Source organism: Eriocheir sinensis, chromosome 1, assembly GCF_024679095.1.
Source record: "Eriocheir sinensis breed Jianghai 21 chromosome 1, ASM2467909v1, whole genome shotgun sequence".
Taxonomy (NCBI): domain Eukaryota; kingdom Metazoa; phylum Arthropoda; class Malacostraca; order Decapoda; family Varunidae; genus Eriocheir; species Eriocheir sinensis.
Window position 1 is genome coordinate 39,695,041 of NC_066509.1, and position 25,861 is coordinate 39,720,901.

At 46.8% G+C, this 25,861-nt stretch overlaps 1 long non-coding RNA gene across 1 annotated transcript; it reads left to right on the forward strand.

The window, feature by feature from the left end:
- The first annotated feature begins 255 nt into the window (after positions 1–255).
- Positions 256–25,861, forward strand: LOC126996770 (uncharacterized). Its single transcript, XR_007751504.1, has 3 exons — positions 256–706; positions 893–1,140; positions 25,684–25,861. It is a non-coding gene; the product is annotated as an uncharacterized LOC126996770 (long non-coding RNA).

The following is a 25,861-nucleotide window of genomic DNA, read 5'->3' on the forward strand; positions in this document are numbered from 1 at the left end:
AAGCCAAGATCCGCATCCCACCGGGCGATTAAGCCAAGGTCTGCATCCCACCCGGGCGATTAAGCCAAGGTCAGCAGTCATTATCCCACCCGGGCGATTAAGCCAAGGTCCGCAATCATTATCCCACCCGGGCGATCAAGCCAAGGTCCGCATCCCACCGGGCGATTAAGCCAAGGTCTGCATCCCACCCGGGCGATTAAGCCAAGGTCAGCAGTCATTATCCCACCCGGGCGATTAAGCCAAGGTCCGCATCCCACCCGGGCGATTAAGCCAAGGTCTGCATCACACCCGGGCGATTAAGCCAAGGTCCGCAATGATTATCCCACCCGGGCGATCAAGCCAAGGTCCGCATCCCACCCAGGAGATTATGCCAAGGTCCGCATCCCACCCGGGCGATTAAGCCAAGGTCTGCAATTATTATCCCACCCGGGCGATCAAGCCAAGGTCCACATCCCACCCGGGCGATTAAGCCAAGATCAGCAATCATTATCCCACCCGGGCAATCAAGCCAAGGTCCGCATCCCACCCGGGCGATTAAGCCAAGGTCAGCAATCATTATCCCACCCTGGCAATCAAGCCAAGGTCCGCATCCCACCCGAGCTATCAAGCCAAGGGCCACATCCCACCCCGGCAATCAAGCTAAGGTCCGCATCCCACCAGAGCAATCAAGCCAAGGGCCACATCCCACCCCGGCAATCAAGCTAAGGTCCGCATCCCACCAGAGCAATAACGCCAAGGGCCACATCCCACCCCGGCAATCAAGCAAAGGTCCGGATCCCACCCGAGCTATGAAGCCAAGGGCCACATCCCACCCCGGCAATCAAGCAAAGGTCCGGATCCCACCCGAGCTATCAAGCCAAGGGCCACATCCCACCCCGGCAATCAAGCTAAGGTCCGCATCCCACCAGAGCAATCAAGCCAAGGGCCACATCCCACCCCGGCAATCAAGCTAAGGTCCACATCCCACCAGAGCAATCAAGCCAAGGGCCACATCCCACCCCGGCAATCAAGCTAAGGTCCGCATCCCACCAGAGCAATCAAGCCAAGGGCCATATCCCACCCTTGCAATCAAGCTAAGGTCCGCATCCCACCCGGGCAATCAAGCCAAGGTCAACATCCCACCCGGGCAATCAAGCCAAGGTCAGCGATCGTTAACCCACCCGGGCAGTTAAGCCAAGGTCAGCATCCCACCCGGACAGTCAAGCCAAGGTCAGCAACCCTCCCCATTCCTCCGGGCTTGGGACCGGCTCTTAGTTGGGCTGGCTTGCCCCCCAAGAGGCTGGGTTAACAGTTTTGTTACCCCTTTCTTCACCTCTTTCTACAGACAACAACTTTTGTTTTCACAGTCTCCGTAAAAGATGCAGTGGAAGGTTCACGGCACCTACAGTTGTCTTTCAACAACTGTAATTTCTTGTTTCTTTACTAACTTCATCTGTTTCGTTAATGACTTCCCTTTCCAATGTCTCCGCCTTCTTTTTTTAGGGTAATTGTGCTTCTTCCTCAAAGTGTGTCCGCGATTCGTCATCACTCAACTATACGTTGTTCTCCTTAGGATCGTCATCAAGGTTAGGGTAACGCATATATTGAGGGCATTTGGTGTTGGCGGCCTCTTCTGACCGCCTGCAGGGGACGGGGACCTCCTCGGGGCCCCTCAGTAACTCCGTCTCTGCCGTGAGGAGGCCCAAGGCTTCCCCCTCGGCCCCCGCCCCCGGCCCAAGCAGGAAGACTGTTTGGCTCTTCACAAAATGCCAAGACGAAGATAAAGTTAATATATTTTTTAAGTGTATTGATGCTGATGAAACCGAGTTTATCAATTCTAGGATGGAAAACCGGATAGACTCCCGAGTCCGACCGTGGATTCAGTATCGAAAACCTGTTCTTGCGAAACCATCCGGCAGAGACCGTTTCTTTATAGGAGGGAATGTCTAATAAAGAGAAACCGTACTGCGCAGATCAAAATAACCAGGCAAAAACACACACACACACACACACACAAACACACACACACACACACACACACACACACACACACACACACACACACACACACACACACACACACACACACACACACACACACACTCACACACACACACACACACACACACACACACACACACACACACACACACATGCGTGTACACTTATGAAAGAAATTTGAAAAAAGAGAAAATAGTGTAAGGAGATAACGAGGGAGAAAGAATTAAGAAAGATACAATGATGTGAACAAAAGAAAGGAGAGAGAGAGAGAGAGAGAGAGAGAGAGAGAGAGAGAGAGAGAGAGAGAGAGAGAGAGAGAGAGAGAGAGAGAGAGAGAGAGAGAGAGAGAGAGAGAGAGAGAGAGAGAGAGAGAGAGAGAGAGAGAGAGAGAGAGAGAGAGATTTACATAGATTTACATAGAAAATCAGACCACACAGACCCCATGGTCCAGACTTGGTGGTCTGTCCTTAAACCTAAGTGATTTTACATTAATCAGAAGACTCCAAAACGTTGCATTTCTACTCTAGTTGATATTAAGTTGAAGGAAGTGACGGTCGAGCTTATTTTTGAAGGAGTCAATCGTGTTACACTGGACCACTGACGGTGGAAGCTTATTCCATTCTCGCACTACAACGTTGGTGAAGAAAAATTTGGTGCAGTCTGAATTTACTTGTCTACATCTGAGTTTTACGCCATTGTTCCTCGTGCGCAAAGTGTCATCGATCATAAACAATGTTGATCTGTCTACATTCGTGAAACCATTAAGTATTTTAAAACATTCGATCAGTTTTCCTCGGAGGCGACGTTTCTCAAGGAGAACATGTTAAGGGTAGAAAGCCTTTCTTCGTAGGATTTGTTGCGCAAGGAAGGGATAATTTTCGTTGCCCGACGCTGAACACCTTCTAATTTAGCAATATCTTTTGCATGGTGGGGAGACCAAAACTGTACCGCATATTCCAAGTGGGGTCTGACTAAACTGTTGTAGAGCGGGAGTATTACATCTTTATTCTTGAATACAAAGTTTCTTTAATGAAGCCCAACATTCTGTTCGCTTTATTTGCTGCATCGATGCATTGCTGTGAGAATTTGAGGTTTGACGCGATTTTGACCCCCAAGTCTTTGACGCATTGAACGCTTTTGAGTTTAACGCCGCGCATTTCGTATTCGAACTTCTTATTCCTCGTTCCAACTTGAAGGACCTGGCACTTGTCTACGTTAAAGGGCATCTCCCATCTATCCGACCAAGTTGAAATTTTGTGCAAATCCTCTTGGAGGCTTTGCCTGTCTTCGTCAGTGAGAACCGAGTTGCCAATCTTTGTGTCGTCTGCAAATTTACTAATGCGGTTATTGAGTCCAACATCCACGTCGTTGATGTAAATAATGAAGAGCACTGGGCCAAGGACCGAGCCCTGAGGGACGCCACTAGTGACAGGCGCCCACTCTGAGTTAAATCCGTCAATCACTACTCTTTGTTGTCTGTTGCTCAACCAATTCGCGATCCATTGGTTTACTTGACCGTCAATACCTATTTGCTTTAATTTGTAAAGTAGTTTATGATGCGGGACTTTATCAAACGCTTTCTGGAAATCAAGATAGACTACGTCCAGTGATTTGGTTACGTCATAAACAGTGAAGAGGTTGTTATAAAAGGTTAATAGGTTTGATAGGCAGGATCTTTTGTTTCGGAAGCCATGTTGTGAGTCCCCAATCAATGAGTGGCTTTCAAGGTAATTCACAATTTTGTCTCTAATTATGCCCTCAAGTAGCTTACCTACAACCGAAGTTAGACTAATGGGCCTGTAATTACCTGGTACTTTTTTGTCTCCTTTCTTGAAAATCGGTGTCACGTTAGCCTTTTTCCAATCTGAAGGGACGATGCCTTGTCGCAAGGACATATTGAATACGGTTGTGAGGGAGGAGAGTATTTCGCTCTTTGTTTCTTTCAGCAGAGTTGGATATACTTTGTCAGGTCCAGGACTTTAATTTGTTTTAAGTGAATGGAGAGCTTTAAGGACTTCATCGGTTGTTATTTCAAAATTAGGCAATGCATGCTCGAGATTTACAATAGTACTGGTGTTGGTGGTAGCGAGAGGAAGACTGTTAGTATTAAACACCGAGGAAAAGTAATTGTTTAAGAGGTTTGCAATGTGTTGGCTGTCAGTCACTAGTGCACCGTCGCTGTTTGTTAAAGGTCCAATACCACTTTTGATCGCCTTTCTGTTGTTTATGTAACTGAAGAAAGATTTCGGATTATTTTTACAGTTGGCTGCAATATTTTCTTCGTATCTACGCTTTGCCTGACCTACTAGTCTTTTTACTCGTCGCCTGGCATCATTATAAAGTCTAATGTTTTCGGGCGTGCTTTGTTCTTTCTTTAACCTGTAAAACAATTTTCTCTCATTGACTGATTGTTTAATTTCGCTATTAAACCACGGTGGGCTTTTATTAGTGTTAATTCGCTTCTCGCACAAGGGGACGAATGTGTTCTGCTGAGAGAGTAAGTGATTTTTAAGGCTTAGCCAGGCTTCCTCTACGTTGCCGTCATCTGATAGTTGTATTTCTGTCAGTTTTTGTCGGATTTCTACGAAGTTAGCTCTTTTGAAATTGGGCACCTTTACTTTATTTTCAGTCACTGATGATTGAGCTTTAATGTCGACGCGCACTAATTTATGATCGCAAGAACCGAGGTGTTCTCCTACCGTGACACTACTGACTAGGTTATCTTGGGTCGTTATAACAAGGTCGAGTATATTATTTTGTCGAGTTGGCTCAGAAACCATTTGGCTTAGATAATTTTCTTCTAGAAATTCGATCATTCTATGTGACTCGCCTTCTGTACCTGACAGTGTCGCCCAGTCGATATGGGGGAGGTTAAAGTCTCCTAATATCAGTGAGTCGCTGTTATTAAGTGACTGCCTTAAGACGCTGTACATTTCAAGGTCGTCATCGAGTGATTGCCCGGGAGGTCTGTAGGTGACAGATATATTTAAGTTGACTTTTGCAATGTTTACTCGCACGCACAAATGTTCAATGTTACTGTTTCCCGGTGTTTTGTCAGTGGGTTGCAAATAGCTTTTGACATAAAGGGCGACGCCACCGCCTCTACGGTTTACACGATCTTTGTTGAAGAGTCTGTAGCCATCTATGTTGTATTCGGAACTTAAGTCAATATTTGTGGTGTCGATAAATGTTTCAGTTATAGCAATTATGTCAAAATTTTCTGTTAAAGCAGGACATCTCAGTTCATCAAATTTGTTTCTTAGGCTACGCGCATTGAAACTAAGGATTTTTAAGTTATCTAGAGGCTTGGTAATAGAGGTGGTGGTACTTGCGGGATCACGGTTACGGGTTTGTTGTGATGCACGGCGTCTATTTACACGGGCGGGGTGGAGGGACGTGGCCGTGACTCGTTTTTTGTTCGGATGACACGCACTGCTTCGTTGAGGAGCCTTCCGAGTCTGGCTGCCCCGATGGGAGAAAGGTGCAATCCGTCCCTGTGAAAGAGCTCATTTTGTCCATAGAAATTGTCCCATGCGTTTAGGAACTCCACGTCAAGCTCCCTACAAAGAGTCTGTAAGCGGTTGTTTAGGCTGAAGGCCTTACTGAAAAAGTCGCTCTCCGCCCAAGTCCGTGGTAGAACTCCTGAAATCAAAATGATAGGCGATTTAGTCTTATACTGCTGGATGAGCCTACGGTACTTCTCCAGGAGTTCCTCAGACCGGGTCGTGGTGACGTCGTTCGTACCTGTGTGAATAACAAACAGTGACTCATTAGTAGCCTGGGGAGATCTCCAAGAGCAGCAGTTATGTCGTCGATCCCAGCACCTGGATAGCAATAGTTCCGTCTTCGACGAGGAACTCTGCCGCAGAACTCAACGACCTGCTGGCGAATCATGGAGTCACCCACCAGGAAGGTGCTCTCCTGCTCGTCCTCCTCCTCCAGAATGGCAAACCTGTTGAAGCAATGAACAGGATAAATCGCTTGTCTGGCTGGCTTGGCTCCTCCATTCACGACGGTGAAGCCATCATGGTCGGTGCCACTAGCATCCTCCCGTTGCGTGGTGTTGTCCGCTGGTGTCGACGGTACCGCTGAGGGCAAGGGGGCGGTTGGAGAAGGGTTTGGCACCACAGCAACGTTAGCCTGGATGAATTCCTGCAAGGAGGCAACAGTGCGAGAAAGCTCTATTATTTTATTCTGACCTGCTTCCATCTTCTCATCTTGCTCCTGCAGTCTTGTCTCGAGATGCTGCCTGGTGAGAGAAAGCTCTATTATTTTATTCTGGCCTTCTTCCATCTTCTCTTCCTGCTCCTGCAGTCTTGTCTCGAGATGCTGCCTGGACAGACACAGTCGACAGACAGCAGAACGCCCTGTAAAAAAGTGAGCTGAGAAGCTACCGTTACAAGTACTGCACTTCTTAGGCGCCATCTTAGCTGAAATGAAAGAGATAAAAAACACAGAGTAAAGGGGATTAGGAAAGGGGGTGAGGTGTGTGAGAGGTAGTTTAGTAATGGAGGAAAAGTGAGAGAGAGGAGAAGTAGGAAGGGATGTGAGGTGAGTAAAGAGGGGGAAAGAGAGGTGTGTAAGATCAAGGAGGGTTAGGAAATAGGTGAGGTGGGAGAGAGGAGGAGTAGGAAGGGATGTGAGGTGAGTAAAGAGGGGGATGGGAGGCGGTGAGGTGTGTGAGATCAAGGAGGGTTAGGAAATAGGTGAGGTGGGAGAGAGGAGGAGTTGGAAGAGATATGAGGTGAGTAAAGAGGGGGAAAGAGAGGCGGTGAGTGAGGTGTGTGAGATCAAGGAGGGTTAGGAAATAGGTGAGGTGGGAGAGAGGAGGAGTAGGAAGGGATGTGAGGGGAGTAAAGAGGGAAGGGAGGCGGTGAGTGAGGTGTGTGAGATCAAGGAGGGTTAGGAAATAGGTGAGATGAGGGAGAGGGAGTTTGGGAAAGGAGGTAAGTGGGAGAGAGGAGGAGGATGGGATGTGAGGTGTGTGAGGTGTGTGAGAACAAGAAAGGTTAAGAACGAGGCGAGGTAAGGTGGGTGAAGGGTTGGGTAAATAGGATGTGAGGTAAGGTGAGTGAGGGGGGGAGGGCTTAGAAATATGTGGGTGAGGGAGGAGTAGGAAGGGCTAATCCTCTAGGGGATGAGGAGGAGCAAAGGGATGTGAGGTGAGCGAGGGTGGGGGGGGCTTAGGTGAGGTAAGGGAAAGGGGTGTAGGAAGTGTTAATCCTCTAGGGATTTAAAGAGGGTGTAATGAGGAGGAGCAGATTGAATCCTCAGGAATTCAAAGGTGGGTTGTCGACACACCCAAATCACGCGTGAGACACTCAGGAACACAAAGTCACACTCGGGACACACGAAACACTCAGAAACCCAAGCACAAGCACGACTAAACACCCTCAAGTCACTCGCAAAAACACCGGAAGTACAACAGCATACTCAAAACACTCTGAAACCCACGCAGAGCACTATAAACAGCCAAATCACACGTAAAAGCACTGGAAACACAACACACTCAAAACGCAGAACACTCGAAAACAGCCAAATCACACGCAAAAACACCGAAAACAAAACAGCACACTCAAAACGCTCTGAAACCCACGCAGTACACTTAGAAGCAGCCAAATCACACGCAAAAACACCGGTAACACAACACACTTGAATCACTCTGAAACCCACGCAGAACACCCGGAAACAGCCAGATCACACGCAAAAACACCGGAAACACAACACACTTGAATCACTCTGAAACCCACGCAGAACACCTGGAAACAGCCAGATCACACGCAAACACCGGAAACACAAATCACAGAGGCAACCACAGGCAGAAACCACAAGCGAACACACACCAAACACGTGTCGGGAAACAGGCAACACACAAGGTCCACAAGCGAGAACACACAAACGCCCAAGAGCACGACGAAAACACAGGGCAAGCGATGTTGTGGGCGCAGCAGGTGAGGTCACGACCTTCACTCAGCAGAGGTCGGGTGTGAATGAAAGAGAGAGAGAGAGAGAGAGAGAGAGAGAGAGAGAGAGAGAGAGAGAGAGAGAGAGAGAGAGAGAGAGAGAGAGAGAGAGAGAGAGAGAGAGAGAGAGAGAGAGAGAGAGAGAGAGAGAGAGAGAGAGAGAGAGAGAGAGAGAGAGAGAGAGAGAGAGAGAGAGAGAGAGACGATTAAAAAAGACGATGTTAAAGTACAGTGAGAGGAAGAGAAGAGGAACACAGATAGAGGGTAGTTGCTAAGTTAGATGATGATGACGATGATAAGGAGGAGGAGGAGGAGCACTGAGGCCACGCGCTTCTTTACCTTTACCTGCCTATTCTACTCTCCCTTCCTCCTCTATACCAAACATTTTTCACACTAGGTAAATTCTTCATATAGTCATCGTTCGAATATTTAAAAGCTATCTCAAAATCATCGTTTGGGTAAATTCTAAAGTCATCTCGTCTTTATCCTTAGTTGTATCTGTCCTTCCATCATGGCGCCGCGAGGAAGACTGTCAGACTGCTACGTGGCGGCTGGCAGCGATAGACCCCGCGTACTAATATATCAGGAATGTAATCGTTTAAAATCAAAATACAAATACTTGCGCTATTATTTACCTTATTATAGAGAAGAAAATAACGTAGAACTCGTAAAGACTGTTTTATGTCCGAAATCGTAATGATCCATGCGCGTTCTGGATATTACTGGGTTAGGAACTAGTTTGTATGGTGCACTGCAAGGCACCTATCAGGCTCAGTCTGTCTGTAGAGGCGCTCGTGAAACAATAACAATGGACTTAGAGAAAATCGTGAGGCAGAGCTCTCATCAGCGGGGCGGGAGGAGGAGGAGGAGGAGGAATAGAATAGAATAGAATAGAATAGAACTTATTTCCATTATTACAATGGCTATTCTTGACATATATCTTATAATCAATTAGATTTATAACAAAAGTCCCATACAATAAGGCCAGTGAAGTTTAGCCAGACGTGTTAAAAACTAAATCTAGGCACTGAGAGCTAATAAGTATTAGACCATAAAGCAACAGTGCTGAGTCAAAATAAAAACAAGAAAAAGATTTAACAGGGCGAGGCCTATCACAGTCAGATGTAAAATAAATAAAATCAAATATGGGACCAAAAACTAAAAATTGAATAAAAGTTAGATAAGCTACTGGGAAAATTGCCTATTAAGTAAAAAAAAATTGAGACGTGATTTGAAAGTGAACAACAGGAGGCAGGTTGTTCCAAAGTGAGGGAGCACTCACTTGGAAAGACCTGGTGGCAAGGCAAGTGTTACACCGGGGTACATGTAGGTGTTCAGTCTGCCTGGTGTTTACATGGTGACGGCGACTGTCACGAACACGAGCTAATGGGAGCAACCACTCAGGGAGGTCATGGTTGATTATCCTATATGTGAGTGTTATAATCTCATACACATACTGGTGATTTATTTTCAGCCATTTCAGCTCCCTAAGGAAGGGAGTAACATGGTCACTTTTTGCAGCGCCTCCGAGAGCCACTTTGACTGGAATCAGTGATAAAAGCCTTCTGGATCCAATAAAGATACATTGTTTTGGGGGCATTGAGAATTAGACGATTTGCATTAAAGTATGCTTTAGCTAATTTAGTCTTCAGCTTTTTGTATAAGGTCCTTTAAATTATCAATATTACTTGAAAGAATAATTTTGGTGTCGTCTGCGTATTGAATGACGTCACAGTTGAGGAGGAATGAAGCAAGATCATTAACATAAATATTAAAGAGAATAGGGCCAAGAACAGACCCTTGAGGCACCCTATATGAAATACCTGTCTTATCAGACACGGTGTCATTTAATCGCACTGATTGTGTTCTGTCACTAAGGTAACTCTCGAACCAGAATGGATCCACATTGCATTTAAGGTATTTTTTTAAGTAAAATAACATGAATAACGCTGTCAAAGGCCTTTGATAAATCGCAGAGAGTGACCAGAGAGACATTTTTATTATCCATGTTGGAATATAGATTCTTAGTGTTAATAGAGCTGAAGTAGTTGATAACTTTGGTCTGAAGCCATGCTGAGCATTAATAAGTAGGTGATTTGATTCCAGATGCTGAATCAACTGTGATGAAACTATTTTTTCTAGTAGTTTGGAGAGGACTGGGAGGAGAGATATGGGACGATAATTACTGGGGTCGTTTACATCACCAGTCTTTAGGATTGGCACCACGATTGAGAATTTCCATGCTGTGGGAAAAATTCCTGTGACTATTGACGTGTTCATGATGGTGGTTAAATAGGAGAAAATAACAGGAAGGGAATCATTAAGGAATCTCAGTGGTATCCCATCAGACCCACATGCATCACTATTGTTCATAATAATGTGCAATGGTAAGGACTAAAGTTTGCCAGTCAATAGGCTCAGGTCTGAACAGACAGTTAGGATCAGTGATGTCAACTGGATCTGCAGTTGGGAGACGTGAGGAGTCACCTAATTGTGTATTTTCAAAAGTGATTCTACCAACGTTAGCAAAAAAATCATTGAAGAGCTTAGCAGTCTGCATGGTAGTTTCTTTATGGTTACATGTGACAGGCAGATTACTGCTTTTATTATTAGGGATAAGTTCCTTAATGGTTTTCCAAATGATTTTACTATTACCTTTGTTGTCAATTTTTTTGTTGTAGAATTCGGATTTAAAGTGGTGAATAGATCTTCTGACTTGGCACTTTAAGTTTATATAAGTATTTACTAGGTTAACGTTGCTTTTCTCTTTTTTCCAGGCTTTCAAGGCATTGTTTTTTGTTTTATCAAAGTTCTTAACTCTTCATTAAGCCATTTAGCAAAGGGTCTTTTCAATTCCTTTGTCACTAAGGGTGCGCAAAAATCAAGACATTTCAAAAAGACACCATTAAGAACCTTAACTTGAGTGCTGACATTACCAGTAATGTAGATGTTATCTAATGTCTTACTTTCTGATATTAATAAATTACAGAATAATTATGGTGAGTAGTTCTTCATTTCTCGGAATGTTTTTGTTATAGTTAGCCTTTTAGGTTTGGCAATGTCAAGAGTGAGAGTTAGCAAGTCATGGTCAGCAATGGGGCAAACAATACCATCATGGTCCAACACTAAGGCAGGATTATTTGTCACAATAAGATCCAATAATGTTGCCGACAGGGATGTAGTTCTTATTGGCTAATTTACTGACTGACTTAATTTTGTATTATTAATTACTTGTTCCATTGTGTTGTTTTTAGATAAAAAAATTACAATTAAAGTCACCCAACACATAAAAAGGCTTATTTCTGAGGTGTATATAATAAAAACATCTAAAATGTAGTCAAAATGTGAAAGAGTTAGCGTGCGGGTGACGGTACATGCAGCCAATTGTTATAGAAGGTAGTTTTCGGCATTGCACGGTAAGCCATAAGTCCTCAATCCCCTCGACTCGGTCAGTGTTTACATCAATCACAGTGACAGTACAAATATTCCTAACATATATACACACTCCTCCACCTCTGCTTTTGTCACGTCTATATACACTAAAATCAGGCATGGCAATGTGCTGGTCTAAAACATCATTGGTCAACCAGGTTTCACTCACACATAAAATGTCAGGTTGACGTTCGCTCACTAAAAGACGTATTTCGTCAAGATTACACAAAAGACTTTGTGCATGGAAATGTTCAATTTCCACTTTGTCCTTTTTTTTCGTGTAAGTGGCTCTGTCTTCATGGCCGGACTCCTATTCGACAGGAAGGTGGCATAACCTTTCTTTGTGACCAAGGCGACGGTAATTACCGCACCTCAGTCTGTGGTCGAATCGACAGGTAGCCAGTCTATGGTTGTGTTCCCCACAGTTATAACAGCCAAATCTCGGAGCTGCATGGTGAGGTGCACAGCTCGAGACAGGCGCAATAGGCCACGACGTAAAAAAAAAAAAAAAAAAAAAGAATAAATAAAAAAATAAAAAGTGGGGTGGAGTTCCTTGTCACGGGCTCTTCCCTGCTGGTGCTAGACTGAAGTTCTTGTTCCAGATGGGTGACTCGTGTCTGCAGTGACCTAATTGTTTCGTAAGCAGTCCTGACTTCTTCATTAAGTAGCTCGATTTCCAAGTCTTTGGTATTTATACGGTTTTTAATGCTCTCAATATCAAGGGCAATTTTCTGAATGTCGGAGCAGAGAGGCAGGTCAGTATTACAAAGGTGCAATTCAGAGTGATTAGAGTGGTGTGATTGGTCGGTCTCGCTGTGGAGTAGATTCATGGGGTTGTCCTGGTATGGCGGCACGGTGGCAGCAGGCTGGCGTGACTGCCAATCCTTAGAGTCAAGCGAATGAGCATCTTCGCAATAAGGGCGTTGAGTGGCTTCAGCTTGAGGTGCCATATCACTGATGAGAGCAGGTGTGGCGTCAGTACCTGGAGCTGTGTCAGGTTGGGAATTCTGAAGGATCATGTTGATGAGCTGATCCTTTCTCCCCCATACATTAGACAGTCCAAGTTCTCGGCATCTTTTTTGTAGGTCTGACTTCCTGTATTTTTCTAAAGTTTCTCTGGACTCTGGGTGCCTGTCAGTGGTAGTCTGAGAAGGTTGTGTTACTGAGTCTATATCAACCATGTTGTCAGGTGTTTACAGGGTGGCTGTTTGAACACCTTAATTGTCTATAGATAGACTAGGGAGCAGTTTTAATGAGCTTGGGCAAAAGACGGTGGTGTATATGGGATTGGGTTACAAGTGGTTGAAAGTTGATTATAACGAGCCACCGTTGTCATGGTAACGATGACGTCACTTTAACTCAGAGCGCATGCGCCAACCCCAGCAGAGTACTCAAGGGGGGGATTACTTTGAGCACCAAGATTTCACAGGCAAAAAACATAAAGTCCAAATCCTTAACTTTTCTAAATGTGCCCGTATGCTCTTACTGTGCTTATGCGCCTTCTGGCCACATCATGCAGCGCTGAAGGTGTATAGTTAAGCCACAGAGCCAGGAAATCAGATGAGCTGTCCAGGCACAGGCAAACACACCGCCATCTTGGAGAAGGAGGAGGAAGAGGAGGAGGAGGAGGAGAAGGAGAAGGAGGAGGAGGAGGAGGAGGAGGAGGAGGAGGAGGAGGAGGAGGAAGAGGATGGATATGTTGGCAGTGGTCTTGATGGTGGTATTGATGCAAGAAAAAATGAAGTAGAAAAGGAGATGAGGAAAAAAGAAAGAGGAATAGACGGAGGGAAAAAAAAGGGAAGAGGCGGAATTTTGCAGAAATAAAATGTTTATGTAGAGGAGGGAGAGAAAGAAGAGAGGAGACATAAACACGCCTGTCCGCTTCTCAAAACCCCGTCGTACGTGCTAGTAATGTTGTAATTACCACCACACCGTGCCCTTAATGCGGACCCGGTAGGAGCCGCTGTTCCTAAGATTATCCAGATGCAGTCATGAAGGAAGGAGTTGCAAAGATTTTTTCATTAACTAATCCAAGAGTGGTATCAGAATAAGTGGGTAAAGTTTGAGTGAGTTGTTTTGCTAGTGGGCATGTTAGTGCATATGAGAAGAGCTGAAGGATGAGTATAATGTGGAGTGTGTGTGTTTAAAGTGAATGGTTGGAGTATATACAAGTGTACATGAGAACAGAGTGTATGTTTATAAGTGTATGTATATATCATTATCCCACCCGGGCAATCAAGCCAAGGTCTGCATCCCACCCGGGCGATTAAGCCAAGGTCCGCAATTATTATTCCACCCGGGCGATTAAGCCAAGGTCAAAAATCATTATCCCACTCGGGCGATTAAGCCAAGGTCTGCATCCCACCCGGGCAATCAAGCCAAGGTCTGCATCCCACCCGGGCAATCAAGCCAAGGTCTGCATCCCACCGGCGATTAAGCCAAGGTCTGCATCCCACCGGGCAATCAAGCCAAGGTCTGCATCCCACCCGGGCAATCAAGCCAAGGTCTGCATCCCACCCAGGCGATTAAGCCAAGGTCCGCATCGCACCTGGACGATTAAGCCAAGGTCAACAATCATTATCCCACCCGGGCAATCAAGCCAAGGTCTGCATCCCACCCGGGCAATCAAGCCAAGGTCTGCATCCCACCCGGGCAATCAAGCCAAGGTCTGCATCCCACCCGGGCAATCAAGCCAAGGTCTGCATCCCACCCGGGCAATTAAGCCAAGGTCTGCATCCCACCCGGGCAATTAAGCCAAGGTCTGCATCCCACCCGGGCAATTAAGCCAAGGTCTGCATCCCACCCGGGCAATTAAGCCAAGGTCAGCAATCATTATCCCACCCGGGCGATTAAGCCAAGGTCTGCATCCCACCCGGGCAATTAAGCCAAGGTCTGCATCCCACCCGGGCGATTAAGCCAAGGTCAGCATCCCACCCGGGCAATTAAGCCAAGGTCTGCATCCCACCCGGGCAATTAAGCCAAGGTCAGCAATCATTATCCCACCCGGGCGATTAAGCCAAGGTCCGCATCCCACCCGGGCGATTAAGCCAAGGTCCGCATCCCACCCGGACGATTAAGCCAAGGTCTGCATCCCACCCGGACGATTAAGCCAAGGTCCGCATCCCACCCGAGCGATTAAGCCGAGGTCAGCATCCCACCCGGGCGATTAAGACAAGGTCCGCATCCCACCCGGGCGATTAAGCCAAGGTCAGCAGTCATTATCCCACCCGGGCGATTAAGCCAAGGTCCGCATCCCACCCGGACGATTAAGCCAAGGTCCGCATCCCACCCGGGCGATTAAGCCAAGGTCAGCAATCATTATCCCACCCGGGCGATTAAGCCAAGGTCCGCATCCCACCCGGGCGATTAAGCCAAGGTCCGCATCCCACCCGGGCGATTAAGCCAAGGTCCGCATCCCACCCGGGCGATTAAGCCAAGGTCAGCAATCATTATCCCACCCGGGCGATTAAGCCAAGGTCCGCATCCCACCCGGGCGATTAAGCCAAGGTCCGCAATCATTATCCCACCCGGGCGATCAAGCCAAGGTCCGCATCCCACCCGGGCGATTAAGCCATGGTCATCAATCATTATCCCACCCGGGCAATCAAGCCAAGGTCCGCATCCCACCCGGGCGATTAAGCCAAGGTCCGCATCCCACCCGGACGATTAAGCCATAGTCCGCAATCATTATCCCACCCGGGCGATCAAGCCAAGGTCCGCATCCCACCCGGGCGATTAAGCCAAGGTCATCAATCATTGTCCCACCCGGGCAATCAAGCCGAGGTCCGAATCCCACCCGGGCGATTAAGCCAAGATCAGCAATCATTATCCCACCCGGGCAATCAAGCCAAGGTCCGCATCCCACCCGGGCGATTAAGCCAAGGTCAGCAATCATTATCCCACCCTGGCAATCAAGCTAAGGTCCGCATCCCACCAGAGCAATCAAGCCAAGGGCCACATCCCACCTCGGCAATAAAGCAAAGGTCCGCATCCCACCTGAGCTATCAAGCCAAGGGCCACATCCCACCCCGGCAATCAAGCTAAGGTCCGCATCCCACCAGAGCTATCAAGCCAAGGGCCACATCCCACCCCGGCAATCAAGCTAAGGTCCGCATCCCACCAGAGCAATCAAGCCAAGGGCCACATCCCACCCCGGCAATCAAGCTAAGGTCCGCATCCCACCAGAGCAATCAAGCCAAGGGCCACATCCCACCCCGGCAATCAAGCTAAGGTCCGCATCCCACCAGAGCAATCAAGCCAAGGGCCACATCCCACCCTTGCAATCAAGCTAAGGTCCGCATCCCACCAGAGCAATCAAGCCAAGGGCCACATCCCACCCAGGCAATCAAGCTATGGTCCGTATCCCACCCGGGCAATCAAGCCAAGGTCAACATCCCACCCGGGCAATCAAGCCAAGGTCTGCGATCATTATCCCACCCGAGCAGTTAAGCCAAGGTCAGCATCCCACCCGGACAGTCAAGCAAGGGTCAGCAACCCTCCCCATTCCTCCGGGCTTGGGACCGGCTCTTAGTTGGGCTGGCTTGCCCCCCAAGAGGCTGGGTTAACAGTTTTGTTACCCCTTTCTTCACCTCTTTCTACGTACAACAACTTTTGTTTTCACAGTCTCCGTAAAAGATGCAGTTGAAGGTTCACGGCACCTTCAGTTGTAATTTCTTGTTTCTTTACTAACTTCATCTGTTTCGTTAATGACTTCCCTTTCCAACGTCTCCGCCTTCTTTTTTTAGGGTAATTGTGCTTCTTCCTCAAAGTGTGTCCGCGATTCGTCATCACTCAACTATACGTTGTTCTCCTTAGGATCGTCATCAAGGTTAGGGTAACGCATATATTGAGGGCATTTGGTGTTGGCGGCCTCTTCTGACCGCCTGCAGGGGCCGGGGACCTCCTCGGGGCCCCTCAGTAACTCCGTCTCTGCCGTGAGGAGGCCCAAGGCTTCCCCCTCGACCCCCGCCCCCGGCCCTAGCAGGAAGACTGTTTGGCTCTTCACAAAATGCCAAGACGAAGATAAAGTTAATATATTTTTTAAGTGTATTGATGCTGATGAAACCGAGTTTATCAATTCTAGGATGGAAAACCGGATAGACTCCCGACCGTGGATTCAACATCGAAAACCTGTTCTTGCAACACCATCCGGCAGAGACCGTTTCTTTATAGGAGGGAATGTCTAATAAAGAGAAAACTGTACTGCGCAGATAAAAATAACCAGGCAAACACACACACACACACACACACACACACACACACACACACACACACACACACACACACACACACACACACACACACACACACACACATGCGTGTACACTTATGAAAGAAATTTGAAAAAAGAGCACATAGTGTAAGGAGAGAAAGAGGAGAGAAAGAATTAAGAAAGATACAATGATGTGAACCAAAGAAAGGAGAGAGAGAGAGAGAGAGAGAGAGAGAGAGAGAGATAACAGAAGATTAAAAAAGACGATGTTAAAGTACAGTGAGAGGAAGAGAAGAGGAACACAGGTAGAGGGTAGTTGCTAAGTTAGATGATGATGACGATGATAAGGAGGAGGAGGAGGAGCACTGAGGCCACGCGCTTCTTTACCTTTACCTGCCTATTCTACTCTCCCTTCCTCCTCTATACCAAACATTTTTCACACTAGGTAAATTCTTCATATAGTCATCGTTCGAATATTTAAAAGCTATCTCAAAATCATCGTTTGGGTAAATTCTAAAGTCATCTCGTCTTTATCCTTAGTTGTATCTGTCCTTCCATCATGGCGCCGCGAGGAAGACTGTCAGACTGCTACGTGGCGGCTGGCAGCGATAGACCCCGCGTACTAATATATCAGGAATGTAATCGTTTAAAATCAAAATACAAATACATGCGCTATTATTTACCTTATTAAAGAGAAGAAAATAACGTAAAACTCGTAAAGACTGTTTTATGTCCGAAATCGTAATGATCCATGCGCGTTCTGGATATTACTGGGTTAGGAACTAGTTTGTATGGTGCACTGCAAGGCACCTATCAGGCTCAGTCTGTCTGTAGAGGCGCTCGTGAAACAATAACAATGGACTTAGAGAAAATCGTGAGGCAGAGCTCTCATCAGCGGGGCGGGAGGAGGAGGAGGAGGAGGAATAGAATAGAATAGAATAGAATAGAACTTATTTCCATTATTACAATGGTTATTCTTGACATATATCTTATAATCAATTAGAGTTATAACAAACGTCCCATACAATATGGCCAGTGAAGTTTAGCAAGACGTTCTAAAAACTAAAATTAGGCACAGGGAGCTAATAAGTATTGGACCATAAAGCAACAGCTGAGTCAAAATAAAAACAAGAAAAATATTTAACAGGGCAAGGCCTATCACAGTCAGATGTAAAATAAATAAAATCATATATGGGACGAAAAATAAAAAAAAATAATAAAAGTTAGATAAGCTACTGGGAAAATTGTCTATTAAGTAAAAAAAATTGAGCAGTGATGTGAAAGTGAACATACAACAGGAGGCAGGTTGTTCCAAAGTGAGGAGCACTCACTTGGAAAGACCTGGTGGCAACAAGTGTTACACCGGGGTACATGTAGGTGTTCAGTCTGCCTGGTGTTTACATGGTGACGGCGACTGTCACGAACACGAGCTAATGGGAGCAACCACTCAGGGAGGTCATGGTTGATTATCCTATATGTGAGTGTTATAATCTCATACACATACTGGTGATTTATTTTCAGCCATTTCAGTTCCCTAAGGAAGGGAGTAACATGGTCACTTTTTGCAGCGCCTCCGAGAGCCACTTTGGCTGCAAAATTTTTTATTTTTTGTACTGTTTCTATTTGTTGGTTGTTGGTTATGTAGATTATTCCATAGTTAATGATACTCATAACATAACTAATGATACTACTAACATTTATACTTGTTTATTTATTAAAATATTCTTTTATTCTTAAAATAAATAATCTTTTTAATTAATTATGTGATATGTGCATCGACGATAGATGGTTATCAAAATATATGCCTAAGTTCTTCGATGATACTGGGGTATTTAAACTTGCTGTCCTGGTATTGGAATCAGTGATAAAAGCCTTCTGGATCCAATAAAGATACATTGTTTTTTGAGGCATTGAGCATTAGACCATTTGCATTAAAGTATGCTTTAGCTAATTTAGTCTTCAGCTTTTTGTATAAGGTCCTTTAAATTATCAATATTACTTGAAAGAATAATTTGGGTGTCGTCTGCGTATTGAATGACGTCACAGTTGAGGAGGAATGAAGCAAGATCATTCACATAAATATTAAAGAGAATAGGGCCAAGAACAGACCCTTGAGGCACCCCATATGAAATACCTGTCTTATCAGACACGGTGTCATTTAATCACACTGATTGTGTTCTGTTACTAAGGTAACTCTCGAACCAGAATGGATCCACATTGCATTTAAGGTATTTTTTTAAGTAAAATAACATGAATAACGCTGTCAAAGGCCTTTGATAAATCGCAGAGAGTGACCAGAGAGACATTTTTATTATCCATGTTGGAATATAGATTCTTATTTAGTGTTAATAGAGCTGAAGTAGTTGATAACTTTGGTCTGAAGCCATGCTGAGCATTAATAAGTAGGTGATTTGATTCCAGATGCTGAATCAACTGTGATGAAACTATTTTTTCTAGTAGTTTGGAGAGGACTGGGAGGAGAGATATGGGACGATAATTACTGGGGTCGTTTACATCACCAGTCTTGAGGATGGGTACCACGATTGAGAATTTCCATGCTGTGGGAAAAATTCCTGTGACTATTGACGTGTTCATGATGGTGGTTAAATAGGAGAAAATAACAGGAAGGGAATCATTAAGGAATCTCAGTGGTATCCCATCAGACCCACATGCATCACTATTGTTCATATGTGCAATGGTAAGGACTAAAGTTTGCCAGTCAATAGGCTCAGGTCTGAACAGACAGTTAGGATCAGTGATGTCAACTGGATCTGCAGTTGGGAGACGTGAGGAGTCACCTAATTGTGTCTTTTCAAAAGTGATTCTACCAACGTTAGCAAAAAAATCATTGAAGAGCTTAGCAGTCTGCATGGTAGTTTCTTTATGGTTACATGTGACAGGCAGATTACTGCTTTTATTATTAGGGATAAGTTCCTTAATGGTTTTCCAAATGATTTTGCTATTACCTTTGTTGTCATTTTTTTTTTGTAGAATTCGGATTTAAATTAGTGAATAGATCTTCTGACTTGGCACTTTAAGTTTTTATAAGTATTTACTAGGTTAACGTTGCTTGTGTCTTTTTTCCAGGCTTTCAAGGCATTGTTATTTTGTTGTATCAAAGTTCTTAACTCTTCATTAAGCCATTTAGCAAAGGGTCTTTTCAATTCCTTTGTCACTAAGGGTGCGCAAAAATCAAGACATTTCAAAAAGACACCATTAAGAACCTTAACTTGAGTACTGACATTACCAGTAATGTAGATGTTATCTAATGTCTTACTTTCTGATATTAATAAATTACAGAATAATTATGGTGAGTAGTTCTTCATTTCTCGGAATGTTTTTGTTATAGTTAGCCTTTTAGGTTTGGCAATGTCAAGAGTGAGAGTTAGCAAGTCATGGTCAGCAATGGGGCAAACAATACCATCATGGTCCAACACTAAGGCAGGATTATTTGTCACAATAAGATCCAATAATGTTGCCGACAGGGATGTAGTTCTTATTGGCTAATTTACTGACTGACTTAATTTTGTATTATTAATTACTTGTTCCATTTTGTTGTTTTTAGATAAAAAATTACAATTAAAGTCACCCAACACATAAAAAGGCTTATTTCTGAGGTGTATATAATAAAAACATCTAAAATGTAGTCAAATGTGAAGGAGTTAGCGTGCGGGTGACGGTACATGCAGCCAATTGTTATAGAAGGTAGTTTTCGGCATTGCACGGTAAGCCATAAGTCCTCAATCCCCTCGACTCGGTCAATGTTTACATCAATCACAGTGACAGTACAAATATTCCTAACATATATACACACTCCTCCACCTCTGCTTTTGTCACGTCTATATACATTAAAATCAGGCATGGCAATGTGCTGGTCTAAAACATCATTGGTCAACCAGGTTTCACTCACACATAAAATGTCAGGTTGACGTTCGTTCACTAAAAGACGTATTTCGTCAAGATTACATAAAAGACTTTGTGCATTGATTTGTTCAATTTCCAATTTGTCCTTTTTTTTCGTGTAAGTGGCTCTGTCTTCATGGCCGGACTCCTATTCGACAGGAAGCTGGCATAACCTTTCTTTGTGACCAATGCGACGGCAATTACCGCACCTCAGTCTGTGGTCGAATCGACAGGTAGCCAGTCTATGGTTGTGTTCCCCACAATTATAACACCCAGATCTCGGAGCTGCATGGTGAGGTGCACAGCTCGAGACAGGCTGAGACTGTACATCACCGTGGCACCATGGGGGGGCGGTGTTGTGGCTGGCCGTGGCCCTCCCCTGCACGTGATGACTCCAGCGAGTGACAGGAGTTGGCGAGCTCGGAGCTGCGTGGTGAGGTGCACAGCTCGAGACAGGCTGAGACTGCTCATCGCCGTGGCGCCATGGAGGAGTGTTGTGGCTGGCCGTGGCCCTCCCCTGCACGTGATGACTCCAGCGAGTGACAGGAGTTGGCGAGCTCGGAGCTGCGTGGTGAGGTGCACAGCTCGAGACAGGCTGAGACTGCTCATCGCCGTGGCGCCATGGAGGAGTGTTGTGGCTGGCCGTGGCCCTCCCATACACGTGATGACTCCAGCGAGCGGCAGGAATTGGCAAGGGGTCTGTGTCGGGCCGCGATGCAGCAGTTAGGTGCTCCCGTCCACTGTGCTCCCGTCTGCCACGGAAGCGGTGAGGGACAGCATTGCGTACATAGGGGCCTGGTGGGGGGTGGGGGGTAGCACTGGGGGTCGATCTGTGGGATAGAGGTTGTAGCACAGGGTGGGAACGATGAAGGGGTAGTTGTGGGGACGAAGTTTGTGTAATCTTATTAACATTATTTACAGTTAAAGGGGTCGTTTTAACTTTATTCCAGTTCTTACATAAATTAAAGTCAGGACATTGTGAATCAATTGAGTCAAGTAGTCTGACTGCACCAAGTCTACTAAGTGTTGAGTTATTTTCATCAGATTCAAAGCAGAGATCATCTAAATGACCAGTGCTAAGTATGAAGAAAGGAGGGGTTTTGATGATCTTAACGCCATTTGATTCACCCCATCTTAGCAAGTGTTCATTATATGTTTCAATTTGGGCACTGAATTGGACTAGCTTTACATGTGGTACAACCTGACAAACGCTTAGATTCACCCCATCTTAGCAAGTGTTCATTATATGTTTCAATTTGGGCACTGAATTGGACTAGCTTTACATGTGGTACAACCTGACAAACGCTTAGTTTCATAGGGTCATTTTTCTCCTGGGATTTTTCAGCCGCCGCCGAGTGACTTAAAACTACCCACATGCTGTCCAGAAGACCATCTATCAACCCGGACACTAGATTCTAGGATTAAAGATGATCTCCGGGAGGGCAGTATGAGCCAATGCAAGATGGCGCCACTATAAACACTCGCCTGCGCCAGAACGGGCTGGGCCGACCATCAGGCCCCACCGGGAAGAAGCCTTGGGCCGACCATCAGGATCCACCGGGAACAAGCCTGCCGGCGCAATAGGCCACGACGTAAAAAAAAAAAAAATTCATTTAAAAAAATAAAAAGTGGGGTGGAGCTCCTTGTCACGGGCTCTTCCCTGCTGGTGCTAGACTGAAGCTCTTGTTCCAGATGGGTGACTCGTGTCTGCAGTGACCTAATTGTTTCGTAAGCAGTCCTGACTTCTTCATTAAGTAGCTCGATTTCCAAGTCTTTGGTATTTATACGGTTTTCAGTGCTCTCAATATCAAGGGCAATTTTCTGAATGTCGGAGCAGAGAGGCAGGTCAGTATTAGAAAGGTTCAATTCAGAGTGATTAGAGTGGTGTGATTGGTCGGTCTCGCTGTGGAGTAGATTCATGGGGTTGTCCTGGTATGGCGGCACGGTGGCAGCAGGCTGGCGTGACTGCCCATCCTTAGAGTCAAGCGAATGAGCATCTTCGCAACGAGGGCGTTGAGTGGCTTCAGCGTGAGGTGCCATATCACTGATGAGAGCAGGTGTGGCGTCAGTACCTGGAGCTGTGTCAGGTTGGGAATTCTGAAGGATCATGTTGATGAGCTGATCCTTTCTCCCCCATACATTAGACAGTCCAAGTTCTCGGCATCTTGGAGAAGGAGGAGGAAGAGGAGGAGGAGGAGGAGGAGGAGGAGGTGGAGGTGGAGGTGGAGGAGGAGGAGGAAGAGGATGGATATGTTGGTAGTGGTCTTGATGGTGATAGTGATGCAAGAAAAAATGAAGTAGAAAAGGAGATGAGGAAAAAAGAAAGAGGAATAGACGGAGGATAAAAAAAAGGGAAGAGGTGGAATTTTGCAGGAAGAAAATGTTTATGTAGAGGAGGGAGAGGAAGAAGAGAGGAGACATAAACACGCCTGTCCGCTTGTCAAAACCCCGTCGTACGTGCTAGTAATGTTGTAATTACCACCACACCGTGCCCTTAATGCGGACCCGGTAGGAGCCGCTGTTCCTACGACTATCCAAATGCAGTCATGAAGGAAGGATTTCCATAGATTTTTTCATTAACTAATCCAAGAGTGGTATCAGAATAAGTGGGTACAGTTTGAGTGAGTTGTTTTGCTAGTGGGCATGTTAGTGCATATGAGAAGAGCTGAAGGATGAGTATAATGTGGAGTGTGTGTGTTTAAAGTGAATGGTTTGAGTATATACAAGTGTACATGAGAACAGAGTGTATGTTTATAAGTGTATGTATATATCATTATCCCACCCGGGCAATCAAGCCAAGGTCTGCATCCCACCCGGGCAATCAAGCCAAGGTCTGCATCCCACACATGCGATTTAGCCAAGGTCCGCAATCATTATCCCACCCGGGCAATCAAGCCAAGGTCTGCATCCCACCCGGGCGATTAAGCCAAGGTCCGCAATCATTATCCCACCCGGGCGATTAAGCCAAGGTCCGCAATCATTATCCCACCCGGGCAATTAAGCCAAGGTCCGCATCCCACCCGGGCAATTAAGCCAAGGTCCGCATCCCAGCCGGGCAATTAAGCCGAGGTCCGCAGCCCACCCGGGCCATTAAGCCTAGGTCCGAAATCATCATCCCACCCTGGCAATTAAGCCAAGGTCCGCATCCCACCCGGGAGATTAAGCCAAGGTCAGCAATCATTATCCCACCCGGACGATTAAGCCAAGGTCCGCATCCCACCCATTAAGCCAGGTCCGCATCCACCCGGGCGATTAAGCCAAGGTCAGCATCCCACCCGGGCGATTAAGCCAAGGTCCGCATCCCACCCGGGCGATTAAGCCAAGGTCAGCAGTCATTATCCCACCCGGGCGATTAAGCCCAGGTCTGCATCCCACCCGGGTGATTAAGCCAAGGTCTGCATACCATCCGGGCGATTATGCCAAGGTCCGCATCCCACCCAGGAGATTAAGCCAAGGTCCGCAATCATTATCCACGGGCGATTAAGCCAAGGTCAGCAATCATTATCCCACCCGGGCGATTAAGCCAAGGTCCGCATCCTACCCGGGCGGTTAAGCCAAGGTCTGCATCCCACCCGGGCGATTAAGCCAAGGTCAGCAATCATTATCCCACCCGGGCAATTAAGCCAAGGTCCGCATCCCACCCGGGCGATGAAGCCAAGGTCAGCAATCATTATCCCACCCGGGCGATTAAGCCAAGGTCAGCAATCATTATCCCACCCGGGCGATTAAGCCAAGGTCAGCAATCATTATCCCACCCGGGCGATTAAGCCAAGGTCCGCATCCCACCCGGGCGATCAAGCCAAGGTCTGCATCCCACCCGGGCGATTAAGCCAAGGTCAGCAATCATTATCCCACCTGGACGATTAAGACAAGATCCGCATCCCACCCGGGCGATTAAGCCAAGGTCTTCATCCCACCCGGGCGATTAAGCCAAGGTCCGCAGTCATTATCTCACCCGGGCGATCAAGCCAAGGTCCGCATCCCACCCGGGCGATTAAGCCAAGGTCTGCATCCCACCCGGGCGATTAAGCCAAGGTCAGCAGTCATTATCCCACCCGAGCGATTAAGCCAAGGTCCGCATCCCACCCGGGCGATTAAGCCAAGGTCCGCATCCCACCCGGGCGATTAAGCCAAGGTCTGCATCCCACCCGGGCGATTAAGCCAAGGTCCGCAATCGTTATCGCACCCGGGCGATCAAGCCAAGGTCCGCATCCCACCCAGGCGATTAAGCCAAGGTCCGCATCCCACCTGGGCGATTAAACCAAGGTCCACAATTATTATCCCACCCGGGCGATCAAGCCAAGGTCCGCATCCCACCCGTGCGATTAAGCCAAGGTCATCAATCATTATCCCACCCGGGCAATCAAGCCAAGGTCTGCATCCCACCCGGGCAATTAAGCCAAGGTCAGCAATCATTATCCCACCCGGGCAATCAAGCCAAGGTCCTCATCCCACCCGGGCGATTAAGCCAAGGTCAGCAATCATTATCCCACCCTGGCAATCAAGCCAAAGTCCGCATCCCACCTGAGCTATCAAGCCAAGGGCCACATCCCACCCCGGCAATCAAGTTAAGGTCCCCATCCCACCAGAGCAATCAAGCCAAGGGCCACATCCCACCCCGGCAATCAAGCTAAGGTCTGCATCCCACCCGAGCTATCAAGCCAAGGGCCACATCCCACCCCGGCAATCAAGCTAAGGTCCGCATCCCACCAGAGTAATCAAGCAAAGGGCCACATCCCACCCCGGCAATCAAGCTAAGGTCCGCATCCCACCAGAGCAATCAAGCCAAGGGCCACATCCCACCCCGGCAATCAAGCAAAGGTCCGCATCCTACCCGAGCTATCAAGCCAAGGGCCACATCCCACCCTTGCAATCAAGCTAAGGTCTGCATCCCACCAGAGCTATCAAGCCAAGGGCCACATCCCACCCCGGCAATCAAGCTAAGGTTCGCATCCCACCAGAGTAGTCAAGCCAAGGGCCACATCCCACCCTTGCAATCAAGCTAAGGTCCGCATCCCACCAGAACAATCAAGCCAAGGGCCACATCCCACCCTTGCAATCAAGCTAAGGTCCGCATCCCACCAGACCAATCAAGCCAAGGGCCACATTCCACCCCGGCAATCAAGCTAAGGGCCGCATCCCACCCGGGCAAGCAAGCCAAGGTCAACATCCCACACGGGCAATCAAGCCAAGGTCAGCGATCATTATCCCACCCGGGCAGTTAAGCCAAGGTCAGCATCCCACCCGGACAGTCAAGCCAGGGTCAGCAACCCTCCCCATTCCTCCGAGCTTGGGACCGGCTCTTAGTTGGGCTGGCTTGCCCCCCAAGAGGCTGGGTTAACAGTTTTGTTCCCCCTTTCTTCACCTCTTT